Raw genomic sequence first — 6,563 nt, forward strand, 5'->3', positions numbered from 1 at the left:
GAAGTCACTCTATTCAAGGAGAAATACAGCATCCTAACATGCTGTGTCGCTCACAGTGCAAGCAACGTGAGAACTTGCCTCGAGGGAAGGCCCTGAAATGCTATGCAGAAGCGGAGGCGTGTAGCACTTTCCATGAGGCCGTAGTCGCTGCTCTGCAGCATTTTAACGCCAGTACGCTTTTCAGGACACCTAGGTGCCTCGCCTGGAAACCCTATTTCCTGCAAGAACAGCAAGTACCCTCAGGCTCCCCTGGCCCTTCTAAGCAATATCCAGGCCCGTAGCTTTCCGACTCACAGTGTGTATGCCGAGTGTAGGGCAACAGAGTGCACTCTTACTGGGACATCTTGAATTAGCCAGCACTCATACAGGTTCACGAGCACCGTTCTAGCAAGTTCCAAAATGCCATGGAAGTTGCACTCATTCCCTGGTCTGAGCTGCACAGAGAAAAACACTAGGCTTCTCCTTCCATCCAGAACCTCCTAACTGAAGTCACCCTGCCTCCAGGAAAAAGACGGCTTGCGTTCCTATTGCAACTAAAGCACAGTTTTTCCTGAAGTACGGCAGGCTTTTGAAGAGGCACGGGCCCAGAGGCCTAGCTAGGGCTTTCCTTGGTGAGGCCGTTCACTAGAAGCAGAACACCCTGCCTCGAGAAGTTGATTCAGGGAAGCAACTAGTGTGTACTCTGTGTCTCTTTTGACTTGTTAAAAACCACAGAGATGTATGCTGCCTGTTCCCATGAAATGCGGGCATGATGGTCCTAGCCTTGCTTTCCATTTGGAAAGCTCCATTCTTGCTGCCGTGAAGCTCCCTGAAATTCTCTGCTGTTGACAGGCCTCTGGCCACTCTAGCATTGGTGTGGGAAGAAAATGAGTTTTCTCTGGCTACACACGGAGCTTCATTGCTCCGGGTGGGGCTCACCTTGCCATGCTCTAGAGCTAAAGGGAATCTCAACGTGAGTCCTTGCCGCGAGGTAAGGCCCTGAGTAGCCCTGCAAAAAGGTAGGCATGCAGCTCTTTCCATGAGCTCTAAGTCGCTGTTCTGCTTTACTTTAAAGGAAGTACCCTTTTCAGGACTCCTAGGCCTCTCGGGTGAGCATCATTTTTGTTCCAAGATCCCTGAGTACCTCCACACCCCTGTAGGCCTGCTGAGCAACGACGAGGCCCATTGGTCCCTCGGAGGTCCTCTGTGTGTGCTGAGTCATGGGCAACACACTACACTCTTTCTTGTGATATCTTGATTCACAGCACTCGCATAGGTAAAAGAGCAACATTCTAGCAAGTTCCAACATGCCGTGGAAGTCGCACTCATTCCCTGGTCTGAGCTGCACAGAGAAAAACACTAGGCTTCTCCTTCCATCCAGGACCTCCTACCTGAAGTCATCCTGCCTCCAGGAGAAAGACGGCATGCGTTCCTATTGCAACTAAAGCACAGTTTTTCCTGTAGCACTGCAGGCTTTTGAAGAGGCAGGGGCCCAGAGGCCTAGCTAGGGCGTTCCTTGTTGAGGCCGTTCACAAGGAGCAGAACACCCTGCCTCGAGAAGTTGATTCAGGGAAGCAACTAGTGTGTACTCTGTGTCTCTTTTGACTTGTTAGAAACCACAGAGATGTATGCTGCCTGTGCCAATGGTAATGGGGGCATGATGGTCCTAGCCTTGCTTTCCATTTGGAAAGCTCCATTCTTGCTGCCGTGAAGCTCCCTGAAATTCTCTGCTGTTGACAGGCCTCTGGCCACTCTAGCATTGGTGTGGGAAGAAAATGAGTTTTCTCTGGCTACAAACGGAGCTTCATTGCTCCGGGTGGGGCTCACCTTGCCATGCTCTAGAGCTAAAGGGAATCTCAACGTGAGTCCTTGCCTCGAGGTAAGGCCCTGAGTAGCTCTGCAAAAAGGTAGGCATGCAGCTCTTTCCATGAGCTCTAAGTCGCTGTTCTGCTTTACTTTAAAGGAAGTACCCTTTTCAGGACTCCTAGGCCTCTCGGGTGAGCATCATTTTTGTTCCAAGATCCCTGAGTACCTCCACACCCCTGTAGGCCTGCTGAGCAACGACGAGGCCCATTGGTCCCTCGGAGGTCCTCTGTGTGTGCTGAGTCATGGGCAACACACTACACTCTTTCTTGTGATATCTTGATTCATAGCACTCGCATAGGTAAAAGAGCAACATTCTAGCAAGTTCCAACATGCCGTGGAAGTCGCACTCATTCCCTGGTCTGAGCTGCACAGAGAAAAACACTAGGCTTCTCCTTCCATCCAGGACCTCCTACCTGAAGTCATCCTGCCTCCAGGAGAAAGACGGCATGCGTTTCTATTGCAACTAAAGCACAGTTTTTCCTGTAGCACTGCAGGCTTTTGAAGAGGCAGGGGACCAGAGGCCTAGCTAGGGCGTTCCTTGTTGAGGCCGTTCACAAGAGGCAGAACACCTTGCCTCGAGAAGTTGATTCAGGGAAGCAACTAGTGTGTACTCTGTGTCTCTTTTGACTTGTTAGAAACCACAGAGATGTATGCTGCCTGTGCCAATGGTAATGGGGGCATGATGGTCCTAGCCTTGCTTTCCATTTGGAAAGCTCCATGCTTGCTGCCGTGAAGCTCCCTGAAATTCTCTGCTGTTGACAGGCCTCTGGCCACTCTAGCATTGGTGTGGGAAGAAAATGAGTTTTCTCTGGCTACACACGGAGCTTCATTGCTCCGGGTGGGGCTCACCTTGCCATGCTCTAGAGCTAAAGGGAATCTCAACGTGAGTCCTTGCCTCGAGGTAAGGCCCTGAGTAGCCCTGCAGAAAGGGAGGCATGCAGCTCTTTCCATGAGCTCTTAGTGGAGGTTCCGCTTTATCTTAAAGGAAGTACCCTTTTCAGGACTCCTAGGCCCCTCGGGTGAGCATCATTTTTGTTCCAAGATCACTGACGCACTCCACACCCCTGCGTGCCTGCTGAGCAGCATTGATTCCCATACGTCCCTCGGAGGCCCTCTGTGTCTGCCGAGTCTCGGGCAACACACTGTACGTTACTTGAGGAGAGCTCTATTTGCAGAGCAGTCGAACAGCATCAGAACCACATTTCTAGGCAGTCCAACATGCCCTGGAAGTTTTCGACATTGCCCTCGTCTGAATGTCCTGAGATAACACTCTTCTTAGAATTTATCGAGGACCTCTTTCCTGAAGTCACTCTATTCAAGGAGAAATACAGCATCCTAACATGCTGTGTCGCTCACAGTGCAAGCAACGTGAGAACTTGCCTCGAGGGAAGGCCCTGAAATGCTATGCAGAAGCGGAGGCGTGTAGCACTTTCCATGAGGCCGTAGTCGCTGCTCTGCAGCATTTTAACGCCAGTACGCTTTTCAGGACACCTAGGTGCCTCGCCTGGAAACCCTATTTCCTGCAAGAACAGCAAGTACCCTCAGGCTCCCCTGGCCCTTCTAAGCAATATCCAGGCCCGTAGCTTTCCGACTCACAGTGTGTATGCCGAGTGTAGGGCAACAGAGTGCACTCTTACTGGGACATCTTGAATTAGCCAGCACTCATACAGGTTCACGAGCACCGTTCTAGCAAGTTCCAAAATGCCATGGAAGTTGCACTCATTCCCTGGTCTGAGCTGCACAGAGAAAAACACTAGGCTTCTCCTTCCATCCAGGACCTCCTAACTGAAGTCACCCTGCCTCCAGGAAAAAGACGGCTTGCGTTCCTATTGCAACTAAAGCACAGTTTTTCCTGAAGTACGGCAGGCTTTTGAAGAGGCACGGGCCCAGAGGCCTAGCTAGGGCTTTCCTTGGTGAGGCCGTTCACTAGATGCAGAACACCCTGCCTCGAGAAGTTGATTCAGGGAAGCAACTAGTGTGTACTCTGTGTCTCTTTTGACTTGTTAAAAACCACAGAGATGTATGCTGCCTGTGCCAATGGTAATGGGGGCATGATGGTCCTAGCCTTGCTTTCCATTTGGAAAGCTCCATTCTTGCTGCCGTGAAGCTCCCTGAAATTCTCTGCTGTTGACAGGCCTCTGGCCACTCTAGCATTGGTGTGGGAAGAAAATGAGTTTTCTCTGGCTACAAACGGAGCTTCATTGCTCCGGGTGGGGCTCACCTTGCCATGCTCTAGAGCTAAAGGGAATCTCAACGTGAGTCCTTGCCTCGAGGTAAGGCCCTGAGTAGCCCTGCAAAAAGGTAGGCATGCAGCTCTTTCCATTAGCTCTAAGTCGCTGTTCTGCTTTACTTTAAAGGAAGTACCCTTTTCAGGACTCCTAGGCCTCTCGGGTGAGCATCATTTTTGTTCCAAGATCCCTGAGTACCTCCACACCCCTGTAGGCCTGCTGAGCAACGACGAGGCCCATTGGTCCCTCGGAGGTCCTCTGTGTGTGCTGAGTCATGGGCAACACACTACACTCTTTCTTGTGATATCTTGATTCACAGCACTCGCACAGGTAAAAGAGCAACATTCTAGCAAGTTCCAACAGGCCTGGAAATCGCACTCATTCCCTGGTCTGAGCTGCACAGAGAAAAACACTAGGCTTCTCCTTCCATCCAGGACCTCCTACCTGAAGTCATCCTGCCTCCAGGAGAAAGACGGCATGCGTTCCTATTGCAACTAAAGCACAGTTTTTCCTGTAGCACTGCAGGCTTTTGAAGAGGCAGGGGCCCAGAGGCCTAGCTAGGGCGTTCCTTGTTGAGGCCGTTCACAAGGAGCAGAACACCCTGCCTCGAGAAGTTGATTCAGGGAAGCAACTAGTGTGTACTCTGTGTCTCTTTTGACTTGTTAGAAACCACAGAGATGTATGCTGCCTGTTCCCATGAAATGCGGGCATGATGGTCCTAGCCTTGCTTTCCATTTGGAAAGCTCCATTCTTGCTGCCGTGAAGCTCCCTGAAATTCTCTGCTGTTGACAGGCCTCTGGCCACTCTAGCATTGGTGTGGGAAGAAAATGAGTTTTCTCTGGCTACACACGGAGCTTCATTGCTCCGGGTGGGGCTCACCTTGCCATGCTCTAGAGCTAAAGGGAATCTCAACGTGAGTCCTTGCCTCGAGGTAAGGCCCTGAGTAGCTCTGCAAAAAGGTAGGCATGCAGCTCTTTCCATGAGCTCTAAGTCGCTGTTCTGCTTTACTTTAAAGGAAGTACCCTTTTCAGGACTCCTAGGCCTCTCGGGTGAGCATCATTTTTGTTCCAAGATCCCTGAGTACCTCCACACCCCTGTAGGCCTGCTGAGCAACGACGAGGCCCATTGGTCCCTCGGAGGTCCTCTGTGTGTGCTGAGTCATGGGCAACACACTACACTCTTTCTTGTGATATCTTGATTCATAGCACTCGCATAGGTAAAAGAGCAACATTCTAGCAAGTTCCAACATGCCGTGGAAGTCGCACTCATTCCCTGGTCTGAGCTGCACAGAGAAAAACACTAGGCTTCTCCTTCCATCCAGGACCTCCTACCTGAAGTCATCCTGCCTCCAGGAGAAAGACGGCATGCGTTCCTATTGCAACTAAAGCACAGTTTTTCCTGTAGCACTGCAGGCTTTTGAAGAGGCAGGGGCCCAGAGGTCTAGCTAGGGCGTTCCTGGTTGAGGCCGTTCACAAGGAGCAGTACACCCTGCCTCGAGAAGTTGATTCAGGGAAGCAAATAGTGTGTACTCTGTGTCTCTTTTGACTTGTTAAAAACCACAGAGATGTATGCTGCCTGTGCCAATGGTAATGGGGGCATGATGGTCCTAGCCTTGCTTTCCATTTGGAAAGCTCCATTCTTGCTGCCGTGAAGCTCCCTGAAATTCTCTGCTGTTGACAGGCCTCTGGCCACTCTAGCATTGGTGTGGGAAGAAAATGAGTTTTCTCTGGCTACACACGGAGCTTCATTGCTCCGGGTGGGGCTCACCTTGCCATGCTCTAGAGCTAAAGGGAATCTCAACGTGAGTCCTTGCCTCGAGGTAAGGCCCTGAGTAGCCCTGCAGAAAGGTAGGCATGCAGCTCTTTCCATGAGCTCTAAGTCGCTGTTCTGCTTTACTTTAAAGGAAGTACCCTTTTCAGGACTCCTAGGCCTCTCGGGTGAGCATCATTTTTGTTCCAAGATCCCTGAGTACCTCCACACCCCTGTAGGCCTGCTGAGCAACGACGAGGCCCATTGGTCCCTCGGAGGTCCTCTGTGTGTGCTGAGTCATGGGCAACACACTACACTCTTTCTTGTGATATCTTGATTCATAGCACTCGCACAGGTAAAAGAGCAACATTCTAGCAAGTTCCAACATGCCGTGGAAGTCGCACTCATTCCCTGGTCTGAGCTGCACAGAGAAAAACACTAGGCTTCTCCTTCCATCCAGGACCTCTTACCTGAAGTCATCCTGCCTCCAGGAGAAAGACGGCATGCGTTCCTATTGCAACTAAAGCACAGTTTTTCCTGTAGCACTGCAGGCTTTTGAAGAGGCAGGGGCCCAGAGGCCTAGCTAAGGCGTTCCTTGTTGAGGCCGTTCACAAGGAGCAGAACACCCTGCCTCGAGAAGTTGATTCAGGGAAGCAACTAGTGTGTACTCTGTGTCTCTTTTGACTTGTTAGAAACCACAGAGATGTATGCTGCCTGTGCCAATGGTAATGGGGGCATGAT

Source organism: Balaenoptera ricei, chromosome 16 (genome assembly GCF_028023285.1).
Source record: "Balaenoptera ricei isolate mBalRic1 chromosome 16, mBalRic1.hap2, whole genome shotgun sequence".
NCBI classification, from domain to species: domain Eukaryota; kingdom Metazoa; phylum Chordata; class Mammalia; order Artiodactyla; family Balaenopteridae; genus Balaenoptera; species Balaenoptera ricei.